Below are 19,464 nucleotides of genomic sequence, written 5' to 3'. Positions count from 1 at the left end.
TCCACAATGGGCTTTACTTAAGAATCTGAATCAGGAGAGGACTGGACAGAGTAGATAAAATATGTCTTCCTTCTGGACTAAGAATGAGTGGGCACAGATTTAAGGGAATTGGTAAAAGAAACAATGGTGACATGAAGGAAAACATCTTCAAAAAGCAAATGGTTAAGATCTTAAATGCATTGTCTGAAATGCAGGTAGGTTCATTTTAGGAATTTAAGAGAGAATTACAATGATTTCTGAAAAAGAAAAATGTACAAGGCTGTTGAGTGGCACTTGATAAATTGTTCCTCTGCAGTAGCCAGTGTACATATAACTGGGTGAGTAGCCTCCTTCTGAATAGTAACCATTCTGTGATACAGTGCATTTGTACTATGGATATTGTGCCTGACATTTTATTATAGTAAAGATGATCTTGTTGCTAAAATGTATTTGGATGTTCTAATGGCAGAAATAGGTCCCACAAGGAAGGGTCAAATGGCATTCTTAACATCTTTATGTTTCTGAATATTAACTAAGGGGGAAATCATCTGGGCCTTCTGCTTCAGACTGCTTCCCAGTGACTCCCACTGGGAAGAGCATCTGTGTGCACATTGTGTTAGGATGTGATCACTCCGTGCGGCAGTGACTCTTCCTGCATTGTCTCAACAGAGTTGCCAACTTTACTTGGGCATATTTATTGAAACATAAAAAATTAGGACACAGGACAAGGTCATTCAATTCATCATGTCTGTGCCACCTGAACAAGAGTTGCCAGTCTAATTTGACTTTGAGGTTCTTGCTATTTAGTCCTGTAGGTTACAGCACCTCAAGTGCAAATCCAAATATTTATTAAACAAATGAGGGTTTTAGCCTCTACCACTGCTTCAGGCATTGAATTCCAGATCCTCTTTAACCTCTGGGTAAAAATGATTCTCCTCAAACTCTCTTTAATTTGTCAACCAATTAATTTATTCCCCTAATTAACGTAGACCCTTCCTTTTGACCTTAGCTATGCCCTTCATAATTTTTGATACCTCAGTTAAATCTCCCTTCTGTTGCAGAGAAAACTATCTAATCTTTGCACATCACTACCTTTTATTTTCCCTTTAATATCCTTATAAATCTCCTGTGTACCTGCTGTAACATGATCATATCCTCTTCTGTGATTATGGTGGCCTGAGTTCTACACAGTTCTCCAGCTGTAACTAGTGTTTCACACATTTCTATCATGATTTCTTATACTTTATGCCTCAGCTAACAAAGGAAAGTATTCCATATGTCTTCTTAATTATCTTACCGACTTGGCCTGATAGATACATACTTCAAGGGTCATCTGTTTCTTTACAATTATCATTGTCCCACCATTTGTTGCCAACTCTCTGGCCTTGCCTGCTGTCTCCATTGACACAATAGTAAGGCGTGGCAACTGATGGATCTGCACACAGTGATAGCATACTGATACCATTTGCATCACTGACTCCAGTTCAGGAAACAACTGCTACGTACTGACCTTGGAGGTCCATACAGAAGCAAAAGTAATCAGTGGGAACAGTAGTCATGACGATGTCCTTACTAATGTTTACTAATGGTTCACTGATTTCTTCAGGCAAAGAAATCTGCCATCCTCACTTGGTCTGGCCTACACGTGACTCCAGACTCACAGCAATGTGGTTGACTCTCAAATGCCCTCTGTAAGCGGCCTAATGAACCACTCTGTTGTATCAACAGCTCTTTCTGAAGGTCAGCTAGGGATGGGCAATAAATGCTGATGCAGTGATTGGAACTAGGGCCAGGTAGATCTCATTAATTATGAGATCCTTGACTGGGTTTGTTAAACAAGGCCAATCATGGAGGACTAGCTGATGGATATAGGCAGAAGACTCTTCAGTCTAGGGTCTGGCGTTGACCTGGCTGGTCAGAGACCATGAAAATAAAGGGCGATTTTGTGATGGGATACTGGTCTTTGTGCAGTTATTTTAGGTGGCCAGACACAAGTGGTAAAAAAAAGTCCTTTAAAAGGTAAATCGCATATATAACACAAGATCCCGCCTCACCCACTGATACTTACTTCACATTTCTTTCAATTGAATTTAATTTGTCATTTATCTACCCACCATACCAGTTCACTGATATCTCCACTTTTCGTTCTTATTATCAAACACATGGCCATCTGTTTCATTTTAAAGTTGTTTAATTATGCCTTCTAAATTTAAGCTTAAATCTTATATATGGGTGAAAAGCACAGGATCCATGTCAGAAACTCAATAAAAATAGGATTTCAGTTTTAGGATAACCATTACTTTGAGGTTTATCACATAAGCATCTCTCTCTAACTAGCTGGCCTCAAATCCTGCCTTTAGTCATCTGAGGCATTCAGCCTGGCACTGTCCTGCCTTCCTGTCCTAATCGGAAAGTAGCCTTTTTCTGACTGGCTGTCAGTCAAACACCATTCTACAATCTCAGATATTTTTATTAAGAAACAAAGAAACAAGTTGAAAGAAATACATCATTTTAGTTTTTATGTTAATGATTATTCTTCTCCCAGGGTATTATTTTCAGAATAATTTTCAATTCTGTGTTGCTCCAGGAGATTCCTGGAGGATTGATGATTCATGTTGATATATACATCCATTTAACTTCACTCTCAGAAAATGAAACCTGGACAAAGCATTCAGGGTATAAAAGGATATGTATAACTTCCTCCTCCCTGAAACCAGACTCAACTGCAAAAATATTGACCAGAATTAGGTTTATTTCATATACTACACTGAAGCTTACGTATCTATGTGGTACTGACCACATGTAAGCGAAGACTGCAGGTTCCTGTTCCTATTTCACATTAGTAACCGTTATATATGTGTGCTCTTGCAAATTGTGTTAACCTTCATTGCTTCAGCTGTTTCATACACAACCTCCAACCTTCAGCTCAGGGACAGCACGTAGGCAACAGAGCTTATAGAAACATGCTGTTCAAAGTTGCAACTCACAGTAATTAGCTTTGAAGCCTCGACAGAATTAATGCAAAAGATTTGCTGGTTATGCGACACCACAACCTGCAAAACAGAACTGCTGTTGTGCTGGTATACTCCTTTACTTCCAGCCTGGAATACCAATAGATCCTGAGCTGAGCTCACAGGTCTTCACTAGGTCCCAGTCTGATATTGTCTCAATTTTAAAATGCTCATTCATGCTTTCAACTGCCTCATTATCTTTTCTGATTCTAAAGTTTTCTAACCCAGAACATGCTAAACAGGATTGCTACTGCCACATAAGTAAAGGTTTGGGTTTACATTATCCTTTATGGTGAAACAGACAAAAGCAGTGCTAGCAGCAAAATAACACTATGGTCTCTACAATTCTTTATCTTATTGTGCTCTTAACAAATATTCACAGGTAATGCTGATTAAGAAAAACATTTATTCCATTTCAGACACTTTACTCTGGTTTCATCTTGCCAAGAAGTTTCAGGAGACAGTAAGATCGCTTCGATGATGATGATGTATACCATATCATTAGTAAAGTGCTCAGTCAGATTTAATCAAGAACACAGGTCTCATAGAAACATTCACCAACAGATGCAACATGGTCCTAAAACTGGCAAAGTTACAGAGAGATTGTTAGAAGGTATGGTCATGGGTCACTCAAATAGCACATATTGACTTTGTTTCCTCACAACCCCCCTCCACCAAACATGAATTTTGTTTATAAAAGCAAGCTTGTTTCAATTGGTTCCCTATTGCCTTTATGAAAGCCTTTTCACCATAAAGCAATTGAATAAATATCTGAGAATAAAATATTTTCAGTGCCGTGGGGCAAAGGGTGGGGGCAAGTTGTTGTCATGGGGAGGTAGGACAGACAGAATGGATTAAATGGCTTCCTTTTGTGCTGTTCCATTCTATGATTCCTCATATCAACAACATAACTTAACCAACCTCTTTAATGCAATAGAACCCAGGAACCCTGCAAGGGTAACTGACTGAAGTACGGTTGTGTGAAGGTTTGGAGGACTTTTGTATTTTAAATCCATCTTTAGTTTCCAAGAAGCTCCAGGCAGTGGCCAGGAGTTTCCAGGAATTGAAGATTTCCAGGAAAGTGCTCTGTACAACCTTGGAGAAAAATCATAGCAACACAAATTTATTTTTTCCATTTTCAAAATGATTACATTGAAAATGATCCTTATGTACTAGGGTGGATTTGTTGCTTATAGTCTCTTGAGTTTAATCTAATTGGGGTGTTTAAGATGGTTAAAGAATTTGACAGTGTTGATAGAAAGAAACCATTCCATCTCGCGCGGAATCTGTTATGAAGTTGTGTATTTCAAGTATTAATTTATAATAACATTAACTTGAATGTATTTATAATACATCCTGAACTTTTGAAAATTGTCACTTTACAGAGGAAAAGGCATTCGATACATCAGCAACAATGTTGTGTTGACAAGGTAGAGAGGATCTGAATATAGACATCTAGTCTAGTTTCAGAGTGGTCACATGACCTAGTTTGTGGGTGGAATAAAACTACTTAATTTTAAATCTAGAGGCAGAGAGAACCTGAAATATTTGCTTGAGGAGCAACAGCTCTTTGCCCCTTTTTTCTACTTCTCTGCAACTTCCACCATCAAAGTGATGAACTGAAAACTCGCTTGAAATCATCTTCATCACTCTTGCTGGGTTTCTAAGGAAGATTTCAAAACCTACCTTGCTGACCTTAGAACAGAAGATTCTGATAACCTCAACTTTTCCAGGGAAGATGCCTCAGTGCCTACAATTTGTGTGCATGCAAAGCTTTTTTAGTTCGGTTACTCAACACCATTTATGACAATCTGTGAATAAGTTTTTCTCCTGAGTTTAAATGTCACTTGACAAAGAACTCTTCAGACAAGACTTGTAGAACTTTTGAAATTTTACATTTCCTGTGTTGTGTGCACTTGTGTCTTCATGATGGAGTTACATATATTTGCATTTCCTAAACATTTTTGTCAATGATCTTTGCATTCTTGTTTTAAATTTTGTTAGGAATAAACTAGTTATTACTTGTTAACAAAAGAAAACTGTTTAACTTGTTTCTAATATTGAACCAAATGCAGTGTGATACCATATCACTACGAATAGTGCTGAACATTGTGCAATCATCAGTGAGAATCCTCCCTGCTGACCTTATGATAGAGGGAAACACATTAGTGAAGCAGGTGAAGATGGTTGGGTCTGAGATATTAGTCTAAAAAATGTCTGTTTCAATGTCCTGGGACTGAGACAATTAGCCTCTCAGAGCTACAGCCATCTTCCTACGGTTTCTTGATATGCCATAGTCGGTCAAAAGTTACTTGATGTCAAGGTCTCTCAATTTCACTTCACCTCTGTAGTTCAGCTCCTTTGCTCACGATTGGGTCAGGGCTGTCATGAGGTCAGAATGTGAATGGCCCTTGTGGAACAAATGAACAGCAGTAATGGCTGATTAATACCTTTTGTACCGTATTAGTACCTTTTGAAAACACTGTCACACCACCTTCCATCACATTGTTGATGATTTTACTAATGGGTTGGTAATTCACTGATTTATCTTTCATTTTGTACACAGGCCATGCCTAAGTGATATTCCATTTTGTCAGTGGTAGTAGATGGATCTGCTTGGTTAGAGATGATACTAATTCTAGAGCACAAATCTTCAGTACTATATCTGAGATACTATCAGAGTCTATAAATTTTGCACTCAAGTGTTTCTTGGTATAATTGAAGACTGTAATGGTGTGGAGCTCAGGGGGAGGGTGAAGTGGATCATCCACTCAGCACTTCAGGTTGAAGATGGCTGAAAATCCTTTGACTTTTATATTCATATGTCATTACTGAGAATGGTTATGGCAACACCTCCTCCTGTTGTTCAATAGGTGTTTGCCTTTCAGCACTGGAATTCACAGAATTACAAAGTGTTGAAAAAATCCAACAGTTGTTGAACTGACATGACCCTAGCTGATAGAACTATTGGCCAGGTCAGATCCCAGAATCTTATGGTGATTAATGTGGTGGCTGATCATTGAAATATATTTGCTCAAGGCTATAGAATTTAACAGCATAAGATTACTAACAAAAGAAGAAACAAAAAAAGCTATCCAACTATCAAAGGCAGTTAACAAGATCTAAAACACACTGCAAAATAAAGTTTCAACCAATTTCTCAAAGCTATCCATTACAGAGACTCAAGTCTCGAGATTTTACACCCCAGGTGTCCAATATTTAGGGTTTTATTTAAGTGACTCCTTACAGTTCCTAGGCCTTGGGCTGGAGAAACAATATAAGAGTCCTTTCTAAATCTGCCAACATGAACTTTTCACAAATCTGAGAGCCCAACTGTTCCCAGTTTTAACTACTGTGAATTTATGATCAAATTCTCCTGACTTTGATATTTCGTCAACCAAACCATTTGCTGAGATAGCTTATCCCTTGAACTGCCCTGTATTCTTCTTCTAGGAGAGAAATGAACATTGCTTCTAAACTGGACAGTAGTGTCTTCTGAACCAACAGAGAAAAATGCTTCTAAGCAGAATTTAAAACAAACTGCTTATCCTAGAATCTCATGAAAAGAAAACAAAATTAATTGCCTTAAATATTTATTCTGTCATAAACCCAGCAGTATAAAATCTTTCTATAGTTATCACAAGGGTCTGTAGTCACCTTCTTGCTAACAAATCCTGGAAAGACTCTCTGATCTTGGTGATTTTTATCAAAAAGAAAACTATTCACAGGAGTAACTAACATCCATATTCCACATATTGAAATCCAAAATCTATACAATATTACATATGTTTCATCACAGAGTTTATTAGCTCTGTATGTTGCATTAAGGTGTTAAACATGTATATAGCTCCATGTTGGCACTTCATTTTTTAGTGCACCTGGAATTGCTTCTGGATGTCTTTTACACTCTTTGTTGAATGAAACTTGGACCCTGACATGATGTCATGAGAGTCATGACATATCATTCTATGAGGTTATGTATTCTGGTGAAAAAATACTCTACAGCTGATGGTTCACAGCATCTTCATGAATACCCAGTTTTAAGCTGCTAAACATGTTCTAAATCTATTTAGTTCAGTTTATTGTGAGATGTTGGGTCACTTCAGTTTGAATATGGTGTTGTGTTTTCAGATATCAGCATTTTCATCATATCGATTCTTCCATTTACCAACAACATGAATACAGGAAAAAGATAGAGTGCTTACCAGCATGGTATAAGGACAACAATCTCTCCATCAATGTTAACAACACAAAGGAGCTAGTCATTGACTTCAGAAATGGGGTGGAGGACATGCCCTTCCCTGCATCAAGGATCCTGGGGTCGAGATGGTTGAGAGCATCAAGTTCCTGGGAGTGATATCACCAATAATCCTGGTCTATTCATGTCGACACAATGGTCAAGAAAGCACAACAATGTCTCTACTTCCTCATGAGGTTAAGGAAATTTGGCACGACAACAACGACTCTCAACAATTTTTATAAATGCACCATAGAAGGCATTATATCTGGATGCATCACAGCATGGTTTGGTAACTGCTCTTCCCAAGACCAGAAGAAATTACAGAGAGTTGTGAACATAGCCCAGTCCACGACACAAACCAGCCTTCCATCTACTGACTCCGTCAATTCTTCCTACGGCCTCAGGAAACCAACTAAAATAATCAAAGATCCCTCACTGGGTTATACTCTCTTCCACCCTTTTTCTTTAGGCCAAAGATATAACCGTTTGCACACACATATGAATAGGTTCTAGGGCAGCTTCTTCCCAGCTGTTAGACTTCTGAATGGACCTCTCAAATTTTAAGATTAATGTTGATTTTGTTCTCTGTGCGCCTTCTCTGCAGCTGTAACACTGTATCCTTCACTCTGTTCTATTACCCTTTTCACTTGGTACAGTATTATCTGCCTGTACTGCAGGCAAAACAAAGCTTTTCACTATATCTGGGAAGATGCGACAATAATAAATCAAATCAAATCAAACTGGTGCCTTGTTATTGGGGTGTTTGCTGCCACTAATTTTCTTTTCTATGCTGAGTCTAAGGGTCTGTCTAATGAACATAATAGACCACTATAGATTCTTAATAAGAGATCATTATGTAGGTGCATGATGAAAATCCTATGTAAGAAGATACAGTTTATTGGATGTTACAAATAGGCATAATCAATAATAATGTTTTCGGCATAATTACAACTATCAAAAACCAAGTATGTCACATCTGTCTCCTTTGGGGCCTCATGCAAGGCTAACTACTTCTCCATCCGTTGACATACTCAGGTTGGATGCGGCTAATGCAACTTCAACATTAGCTCTTTCACAGCCAAGGCCTTGTACAAAATACAGGACTTCTCTGCACAGTAGTATTTGGCAGTTCATCCTAAAAAGATGTATCATGGACAGACACAGCAGTTATAGGTACATTGGTGAGGATGAGGTCAAAAGGACTTTTTCTTCCTATTGGCTTAATCAGCAATGCTGCAGACCCAATCTGGTAGTTTTTACCTTAAGTATTCAGCCCGGTGAGTCAATAGTGAAGCTACTGAAGCACCTGGTGATGGACATTGATACAGAGTACATTCAGTAGCATTGTTAAGTTCAATATTTCTTCCAAGAGTAATCAACATGGAGTACTGATTCATCAGCCAAGAGAGGGTGGTAGGTTGTAATCAGCAACAGAGTTGCTTGCTCTTGTTTGATTTGATGCCATGACAACTTGTGTGATCCAGATTTAACATTGAGAAATCTCAGAGCCACTCTCTCTTGACTGTACACCATACTGCTATCACCTGCAGTGGGTATGTCCTGTCAGTGAGATAAGGCATATCCAGACACAGTGGTGGGGGACCTGGGACATCAGCTGAAAGTGATGATTGTGTGAATATATCTATGACTTACTGTTGCTTGAGGTCTCTGGTACAGCTCTCCAATTTTGCTGTTTCCCCAGTGTTAATGATACTAGTGAGCAGGGCTTTGCGGCCATTAATTAGTTACACTCTCTCATTCTTTCCTTTGGCTCTGCACATATTTGTTACATCTGCACATGCCAGCAATTCAGGCATGTATTTTAGATCATAACATGCTTACATTCAAGGGCGTTTTTCCAAATCTAGTACTTGTCCACATGTTGACTTAAGCAAGGGGTAGACAGGAAGTGGTAAACAAAAGGCAGACTGAATGTGGGTGGGAATGATATTAGTTCATGCATCACCGTAGGAAGTACAGGAAGAAGAGGGAGAGAACAGGAACTTACATTTGAAATGCGAATAAAATCAACCAAATAAGACTCACGGATGATATGTTAATGTCATAAATAATCTTCCTTTTCTTCAAGCTTCTAAAATAACTTCATAATTTGGATACCCCTATTGTGTCAGATTGCAAATTGAGGTGATTTAACCTTTTTCAACTCTCTTTTAATTTAGAGAGAATTTACAGTTCTTTATTTGGCCTGTACTCTTGGCTCAAATTGTGTGTATGTTCTTTTTTACTGGCTGACTCAGACCTGCTGCAAAACACTGCTTCACAATAAGCTAATTCCTTCATATTGTGAGTGTCTCACCAAAATGAGAAATATTAGTGCAGGGAAATAGATCATATTCATATTTTTCCCACCTACTCTGGATATCAAGTGCTTGCTGATCAATATAAAATAGGCAGATGATATTGAAGGTACTTCTGTTCCAAAAATTAATTACAATTAAAGATGACCAGGCCAGTCAGTGTTCATATCACACTCCTGAGACCATCTGTCCTTTTGTGAGAAACAGTTAATTAAATACCAATTCTTAGCTGTACTCCAGCCAAGACAATATTTTCTTTTTACAAAGGACTCGAGGAGGCAATTCAGCACCTTAAAACTGTTCTGTAGTTTTATTAAATCATAGCTGATTAGTATCTTAATTCCATCTACCTATCATTGTTCCACATGCCATAATACATCTGCCTTTCAAAATTCTATTAATCTTACTTCTGAACTTTATGACTAACATCAAGATTTTTTAAAATGGAGCGAATCTAGCTTTGCACTACCCTTGTATAAAGAAACACTCCTGATATCGCTCCTACATGGCTTAGCTGTAATTTTAAAGTTATGCCTTCTTGTTCTGAATTTGGTCTCCAACACCACCAGAGGAAGATGGTCATTTAATCCCAAATCATTATCAAATACTTCAATTATGTTGCCTCTTAATCTTCTGTAATCAGGGAGATATTAGAAAGGCATATGGATGATAGTATAAGGTAGCATGGAGCTTAGATAGACCTTAGGTTTAGGGTAAAAGTTCGGCACAACATCATAGGCTGAATGGCCTGTACTGTACTATACTGTTCTATGTAAATACAAGCAACCTATTCTACATTTAACCCTTTAGCCCTGTTACTATTCAGGTGCATCTGCAACACATATCCTCAGGGCATTCTGTGAATTGTCTCAATCAAGGAATGCACTAATCTCCCCACAACTGAGTTCTCATCCGGACAGCTTCAGAGAGAGAGAGAGAGAGAGAGAGGGACAGACAGTCAGACAGACAGAAAGTGAAAAGAATTATAGCCAGACCCACTGATGGTAGCAAAATAGCCTAGAAATTTCCTTCCTAGGAGCAGTACAGACTCCCTCTGACTATTGATTCCATTGGTGATCCTATGTTCAACTTTTTAAATTAATTTGACAGGATGAATGAGGATTTGTTCTTTGTGGTTGTGGGGTCAAAGCAGTGGCCACAAGTGGGATCAACAGTTAAGAAGCTTACTGCCTTGAAGAAGCTAACTATGATATAATGATTAAAATCCTACATTGAGGGACTCTCTATTTCCCCTTCAGGCATCTCTAATCTTTGGTAAAGTGACATGAATGATTGCTACTGCCACAGAAGCGTGCAGAAACCTGGCTACATACCTCCTGCACTGCCACAATGATGCCACCCGAAGGTTGCAGGAACAGCAACTCATATTCCGCTTGGGAACCCTGCAGCCATATGGTATCAATGTGGACTTCACCAGCTTCAAAATCTCCCCTTCCCCTACTGCATCCCTCAACCAGCCCAGTTCGTCCCCTCCCCCCACTGCACCACACAACCAGCCCAGCTCTTCCCCCCCACCCACTGCATCCCAAAACCAGTCCAACCGGTCTCTGCCTCCCTAACCGGTTCTTCCTCTCACCCATCACTTCCTCCCACCCCAAGCCGCACCCCCCGCTACCTACTAACCTCATCCCACCTCCTTGACCTGTCCGTCTTCCCTGGACTGACCTATCCCCTCCCTACCTCCCCACCTACACTCTCTCCACCTATCTTCTTTACTCTCCATCTTCGGTCCGCCTCCCCCTCTCTCCCTATTTATTCCAGTTCCCTCCCCCCATCCCCCTCTCTGATGAAGGGTCTAGGCCCGAAACGTCAGCTTTTGTGCTCCTGAGATGCTGCTTGGCCTGCTGTGTTCATCCAGCCTCACATTTTATTATCCTACATACCTCGTGGCCTTGTTCTTCTTTGTCACCCCTTAATAAAACCAGAAAGATGGCGGAGCACTGTAGAAATGTCCTGTCTACAAATTATTTACTGACCTTGCTCTGTGTGGGCTTGCAGGCTCTGCCTGATTTGCTTCTTTCACTTAGTGCCTGATGAAAACTGGAAGTAATTGCATTTCCAAATGTTTTTGTGGATAACCTTGCTCTTTACCATTTTGAACATCCTTTGGTAGATTGCATGAAAGAAGTTTAGATGAGAGATGACCTGAAGAGATTGGGGCACCAAGGGCCAGATCTGCCCTCAAACAGAGAACACGAGAAGAAGAAAAGAAGAAGGACCTGTAGAAGGGTTAATCTGATTTATATCCAGAATGGATTAACAATCAGACTGACTTCACTGTGACCACACAATCTTGGGGCTTGGTTTTCCTCTGGACGTTCGATCTAGATGATGCTAGGGAGAAATATCTTCCACTGAACTTATATTTAAACACAGGTCTTAAGTCCAAAGTGGGGTTGTTTTCCTTGAAGTGGAAAAAGTAGGGGAGGTAGATGTATTCTAAATTATGAGGGGCTTTTTATGGAATGGATAGAGGAAAATGTTTCTATTGGCAATAGGTTGATAATAAAGGGACATAAATTAATTAGAAAAAATCTAGCTGGGAGAGAAATAGAATTCTTTTTTATACAGTGAGTTGTTATGATCTAGACTGCAATGCAGAAAGGACAATGGAGGTAGAATCAGTAGCAGCTTTCAAAAGGGAATTGGATAAATAAATTGGAAAGGGTAATTTCGATCAGAAAGATGAGGGGACTGGGGTTAATTGGATTGTCCTTTTAAAGAGCTGGCACTGAATTGAGGGCTGAATAGCTTCCTCCTGTGCTGCATGGTTTCATAATTCATAAAGTTCTGTGATTATGAACCACTGATTCTATTACGGAATTATTAAAATAGGAACATTTGCTCTCCCTCACCACCGTTTCCCCTTGACATGAATAAAAGTCACTTCTAATACAACACATTGACTTTGTAGCCTTCCTAAATGTCACCAATTGACATTAGCCCCTCACTCTGTGGAGTCTGCATCTATGTTACAATGTCATGTAATTACTCTTATTTGATTAGCAATTGCACAAAGGATTTCATGTACATCCAGATATTAATCATGGTCTACCAGATAATTAGCTGCATGTATAGGAAATTGATAAGAAAATCTGATTGTATCCTCCGTCATGCAGTAATAATTGTACAATGCTCATTATATTACTGCTTTTCAAAAACAATACACAGAGAAGCCATTCTCTTGTTAGCACCCTGCACATTCACATACATTCACATCTCATTGTGTCTATAGGATTAACAGCCTCTGAATCAGTATGGCACTGCACATTCTGATTTTAGTATTGGGTGTTTGCTGTTCTGCTAAAACAGCTATCATGCTATGAAAATAATGCAAATGTTAACTTTAAACAAAAATAAAAGAGGAGAAAAGGCTCCATCATGGAGTACCTACCAAATTCTGCCATTCAGAGTTACTTCCAGCAGACCAGTTTGAAATGTGGATCCTGACAGGTGAGCAGCACAATCCTTAGTAGAAGCACAGCGTCACTGTAGTTTCCTGCTTTCAGTGAAGCAGAGGAGGTTGAGGCAGAAAGCCTGCAAGCTTATCACAAAAAGTGTAGAATTACGTGGGAGGTCACATACTAAACACTGACTAAATCAGTGAACAAGCATGTTCGAGAGGAAGTTTGGTTTTAATAATAAACAATTACCTTAGTCTCTGCAAGGCGGGCACAACCAATTAGGATCATTCTAAATGCAATGCATATGGTAATGTTTATTAAGCTAGATTTTTCTTTTGGCAATCCACAGAGATAAATCTTGTGAAAACGTGAAGTTAAATTTTCCAGTTTCCTGTCAATGTGAAATCATGGATGACGTCTTAGTAAAATGGTATTCATATTGAGTGCGATATTAGTGTTTTGTTCGCTGGTGCTTTACTGTCTTTTCCTGGTATCCTATCATGTTGGTATATGGTCACAGGACAGGTCGTGCTCTGCCAAGAAAGCCAATTTCCTTATAAGAACGTAGGAACTAGGCAATTCGGTCCCTTGAATTTGCTCTTCCATTAAATACAATTATGGCTGATCTCATCTTGACCTCAACTCCACTTTCCTGCTCATTCCCATAATCCTTTAACCTGCTACTAATGAAAAATCTATCTCCTTCTTAAATTTATTCAATGTTCTGGCATCCCACCACACTCTCCACAAATGCACCATCCTTTAAGAGAAGTGATTCCTCCTCATCTCTGTATTAAATCTGCCACCCCTTAGCCTGAAACCTCTCATTCTAGGTTGCCCACAAGGATTAATTATGTCTATGTCTACTTTGCCAACCTCCTTTAATGTCTTACATAATTAAATCATCTTTCAGACTTCTGGACCCTAGCAAGTATAGGCCTAAAATGTTCAATCATTCTTCATAACACAAACATTTCATCTCTAGAATTATTCTAGTGAGGCTTCTCTGAACTGCCTCCAATGCAATTCCATCCTTCCTCAAGTGAGGGGTAAGTGAGTTAGAAGACTGAGTTTTAAGAGACACCAATTCTTGCCTTACACATCTTCCATCTTTATAAAAATCGTAAGAACTGTGGATGCTATAAATCAGGAACAAAAACAAAAGCTGTTGGAAAAGCTCAGTTGGTCTGGCAGTATCTGTGAAGAAAAAAATCAGAGTTAATGTTTCAGGTCTGGTGACCCCTCTTCAGAACATGTCTGAGGAAGGGTCACCGGACCCAAAGTATTAACTCTGATTTTTGCTTCACAGGTGCTGCCAGACCTGCTGACATTTTTCATCTTTACTGGGTATTAATCAGATGTAGGATCAATGTTGGCTTTTCAGTTCTCGAAGTATGGATCCTAAAGCTACCTATAGCAATCCAACTGCAGACTGCTTGAAATTGACTAAACACAGGCAAACCAACAACTGATTTTTCTTAATGTGAATATCTCACTGTCATAACCAAATGAGTCATTCAGGAAAACAGTGGCAAATTTACAAACCCAAACGATACCGACAGTGTTAAAATCGCATCCTGCAATGAGCTAATTTTCATGAAGTCCATGGTATACATTCATCTTGACTTTTCAGATACTTTTAGTATAGTAGAGACATTAAAAGATAAGTTGATATCTCAGTACATAAGAACATAAGAAATGGAAGAATATGCCTGGTTGACTCCTAAACATGCCCCATCATTCAATAAGATCACGGCTGATCTACCTAGGCTGCATCTTTCCACACTATCTCCATATCCTCTACTGGAAACTGTACTTAGTATTCAACAATCTGTCATTATCTGACTTGTAAAGTATTCAAAGACTGAGTTTCCACAGCTCTCTGTGGAGAAGAAATCAAAAAGTTCACTAATTTTGAATAAAGAAATTTCTCATTTCAGCCGTAAATAGTCAAACCCATTTTCTAAGGATGTTATCTTTTGTTCTATACTGCCCATCATGGAACAAAACTACACAACATTACCTTCCTTGATGATACAGCTGGGTATGATGGAGAAAAGTACAAAGATTTCATTTGGAAAGTGCATGCTGTTAGCAAGATTTTTAATACCTCATTAACTGCTCTACACTGCAGACAACAGTCATAAAATTACATAGGACACAAGAACAAGAGTAGGTTATTCAGATCTCTTTCACCATTCAATGAGATCATAGCTGATCTGTGGCCTAATTCCACATACCTGCATTTGGTCCATATCTTTGCTTTAGAAAAATTTATCTACCTCAGATTTAAAGTTAATAACTGATCCTGCATTCACTGCTGTTTGTGGAAGATCGTTCCAAACATGTACAATCCTTTTTGTGTATAAGTGCTTCCTAGTATATTTCCTGATTTGGTCTGGCCCTAAATTCCAGACTATGCTCCTTGTTCTAGAATCTCCAACCAGTGAAAATGATTTATCTTTATCTATCCTGTATTTTCCTATCTTGAAGACTTTAATCAGTTCTCTCCTTAATTTTCCAAATTCTGGATAAAATAGTTCAAATTTATATAATTTCTCCTCATAGCTTGGCATCTGAAATCCAAGTAAACTTTCATTGTACGTCCTCTAAGGCCAATATATCCTTCCTAAGGTGTGGTACCCAGAGCTGCTCACTGTGCTCCAAGTGAGGTTTAACAGGATTTGTGTAATCATTCTCTGTTTTTGCTTTATTCTCTGTCATTCTAATCATTTGATTCTATTCTCTTCCTTCATCCCTTCTTTTTCATTTAGTTGAAGGATGACACAATGTAGCAAAGAGAGGAGCTATCAACATTGTAAGCTTCATTTGATATGGTTAACTGAACAAAGTATGGCCGCATGGCTCCCTCTCATCCCACAGCTGGTCACCTATGTTTACCCCTAGCTCTATCATATTTCCACTGCTTCTTTCTAACTTTCCTTTCACTGCAATTACAGGCACATATTCAATAACATACACGTTCAAAAGCTCTATCTTCAGCTCCCGTTTGTGGTTCTGATACTCACGTCATGTTTAATTCTTTACCTCCCCCAAAACTAGCATTTTCCTCTCCCAAGAGTAATGGTAAGAAGGTAGATGCTTCTTGAAGTAAACTCCTCCCTAATTCTAGGCAATCATTTCCTGATGTGCTTCCCTTTAAGTGGTTTTATTTTCTTTCAAAATCCAACTTATATTTAATAAATAGGCAAATTAGGGTTTCTCAAGTTGCGAGTTCTGAGCCAGAGATGAGATTTTGGGGTGGCAAGCTATGAGGCAGTAATGACCCCATGGAGCTTTGACTGATCTTTTACAGCAGCAAGGTCCCTTGAAATCCACATATTTTTAAAAAAAATAAAAACTGAAAGAACTGCGGATGCTGTAAATCAGGAACAAAAACAAAGGTGCTGGCAAAGCTCATCGGGTCTGACAGCATCTGTGAAGGAAAAAACAGAGTTGACGTTTTGGGTCCAGTGACCCTTCCTCAGAACTGATGGTGGCTGGGAAAAGGTCAGTTTATACAGAAAATGGGGGAGGGGGATGGGGTAGGGAATAAACAATAGGATAGAGCCTAAAGAGAGAGAAGAGCAGTTGGACAGTCAGAGTTGGTAACTGTCAGATTGGGAGAGCGAATAGTTGTTAATGGGGACCATCAGTGACTAATAACAGGTAGTGTGTAATGGCAGGCTAAGTGGTAACAAGGCCTGATGTGTGAGGTAGTGGGCTGGGACATGGGAGGGTTTAGGCCCTAAAATTATTGAACTCGATATTGAGTCCGGAGAGCCGCAGTGTCTCCAAGTGGAAAATGAGTTGTTCTTCTAGCTTGCGTTGGCCTTCGCTAGAACATAGCAGCAAGCCAGAGATAGACATGTTGGTCAGGGAGCAGGGCGGTGCATTACAGTGGCATGCAATGGGTAGTTCAGGGTCTTTTTTACAAGAAGAATGTAGATGTTCTCTGAAGCAGTCGCTTAGTCTTTTTTCGTGGTGGGTGTGTTCTAATGGACTACTCTTTGTGACTCAATTGCTGCTGCAAAAAATTATGCAAGGAAGATTTTTTTTGTAGTAAATCTACTTTTTCAATAATCAGAATCATAATGCTTCACAATGTTTGGCATCCTAATTCATCCATCATCAAATTTCTCTTATATGCATACTAAATATCTTATGAATGCAAAATTCAGCATAATATTACATTAAATATCAGAATACTAAATATTAACAGGAGTGCCTATTGCATCAATCAAATCTTATTTCATAAATATTCAATGTTTATTATATTAACAATTAGGGTCTAATTGCTCTAGATATGTAGCTTCTATTGCACTAATAATCAGGATCCACCATCTATTGCATTTGACAACTATCATAACCTGAAATTTTCACTCTGGGGCACAGTGATTGGATTGAGGTTGGCTAGGTGGATTCACTGAGTATGAATTCCCTGATTTCGGCTGTTAACCTGGGCCAATCAGCAAGTCCTGGCTGACAGATAGAAACAGGAGTCTCAGGGATTCTCCTCACTCTAGGGAATGGCTCTGATCTGGCTGGTAAGAGTCCACAAATAGTGCACATATAAATAATGGGTGACTTGGTGATGTGATTATGGCCTCTGTGGAGTTATTTCAGTGGCAACAAGAGAAAACAATATGTTCCTTGCGAAAATTCATTCGCAACAGACACTTTTGAGTTGGATAAGCATTTCTGGCATCATGCCATTATTTGGGAAGCTTGACACATTCAATCCTGCTGTTGAAGACTGAGCCCAGTATGTGGAAAGAATGTGCTATTTTTTTCCAGGCAAATGACAATTGGGCAGATGGAAAGCAATGAATAATTCTTTTGACTGCTTGCGGACACACAGCATTTTAAGTTATTAGGAGCTTAATTTTCCCTAAGCACCAGATACTAAAATCTTTCAAGCAATGATGGATTTAGTTAAGGAGTATTACAACTCCAAACATCCTCTAATTCTGAGACACCACTGGTTTTATTTGGCAGTTTGAGAACCAGGGGAATCCATACTGGAATTTTTGATGAGGTTAAGACAACTAGCAGAGGCATGTGATTTGGGATAACACCGAATGAGATACTATGAGACTGTTTGGTTAATGATTAATGATGTAACCATGCAAAAGCACCTAATAGCTAAAGCCCAACTGGACTTCAAACTGGCACTACAACTGGCTTGGCATTAGAAAATATGGCAAGTGCAGAATGTGAGCTACAGTGTATCCCGAATGAAGTGGGTACCCTCACCTGTCTGACTGAGCTTGTGGAACGCCACTTGAGTGCAGGCAATCGCATAGCCTCATGCAGGACACATACTGAGCAGAGGGACCCTAGGTCAGCCCACAGCAAAACCCCATAACAAAGCTGAGCTTCAACCAAATGGCTAAAATGTTCCTCAGGATCTGGGCTGGCAAACTGGTTACTACCAGTGTGTGGACTTGAGACAGCAGATGAGTCCTAGGAGGCACATCCTGCAAAATCCACCCACAGCTGTTTTGGAACAGTTACATTGTTTAGCAACATCCAAATCAGAACCAATCAAAATAAATATCTGGCTAAATGGTTACCTGGTTCTAATGGAGGTTGATACCGGTGCAGCCATATCAGTGATTGCAGAATCAATCTTTAACAAAATTCTCTCTGGACTCCAATCCTTAAGTTTGTGCAAGACCTCAGCCAGACGAGAATGTATACTGGTGAACCGTTACAGATTAAGGGTATGACCCTTCGGTTTCTGTCTCCTATGAGAAGTAGTTGGTGCATTTACCACTGATTGTTGTAAAAGGCTTGGGCACAAGCTTGATAGGGCAGAACTGTTTGCGAAAACTTCATCTTGATTGGCTCAAGGTTTAAATGGCTGCCTGAGGGAAGTCCTAAGTAAATATCCAGATGCTTCTCAGGAAGGTCTACAGACTATCAAAGGAGTTAAGGCAACCTTACATGTTGACTAGGGAGCAATTCCGTGATTCTGCAAGGCCCGCCCAGTGCTATTTACGTTACAGGCAAAAGTAGAGGCAGAAATCAGGAGGCTGGAAAATGAAGGAATCACTGATCCAGTCATTTGTGAAATGGGCAGCACCAGTTGTATGGACTGTAAAAACTAACAGGTTGGTTTGCTTTTGAGGGGGTTTTAAGCAAATGGTAAACCATTTCTTGCAGCTAGATAAATACCCCATTCCTTACATAGAGGACATGTACGCAAAAGGGATTGGGTGGGTCTGCCCTTCACAAAGCTGGACATGAGCCATGTACACCTGCAATTGTGCTTAAATGAGGAGTTGCAGAAGTATACCACAAATAATACCCATAACGCTGGTACCAATACACGAGATAACAAGGTGTAGAGCTGGATAAACACAGCAGGCCAAGCAGCATCAGAGGAGCAGGAAAGCTGACGTTTCGGGTCTAGACCCTTGTTCAGACGAGACTGCCATTTGAGCTAACATCAGCCTGCATCCTTTTGCAGCAGACAATGGAGAATA

The 19,464-nt window shown here is 39.4% G+C and overlaps 1 protein-coding gene across 5 annotated transcripts in view; it reads right to left on the bottom strand.

The window, feature by feature from the left end:
* The window catches only part of LOC125446988 (ankyrin repeat and fibronectin type-III domain-containing protein 1-like), a 111,264-nt gene extending 98,162 nt beyond the window's left edge, over positions 1 to 13,102 (bottom strand). For all 5 annotated transcript variants that reach the window (XM_059640499.1, XM_048521060.2, XM_048521059.2 and 2 more), the window contains exon 1: positions 12,964 to 13,102. The gene's annotated coding sequence lies outside the window, so the exon portion shown is untranslated. The remainder of the gene's footprint in view (positions 1 to 12,963) is intronic.
* Positions 13,103 to 19,464: the final 6,362 nt, after the last annotated feature.

Source organism: Stegostoma tigrinum, chromosome 38 (assembly GCF_030684315.1).
Source record: "Stegostoma tigrinum isolate sSteTig4 chromosome 38, sSteTig4.hap1, whole genome shotgun sequence".
Taxonomy (NCBI): domain Eukaryota; kingdom Metazoa; phylum Chordata; class Chondrichthyes; order Orectolobiformes; family Stegostomatidae; genus Stegostoma; species Stegostoma tigrinum.
Note: the sequence above shows the minus strand (reverse complement) of the source record. Positions and strands in the feature narration are given on the sequence as shown.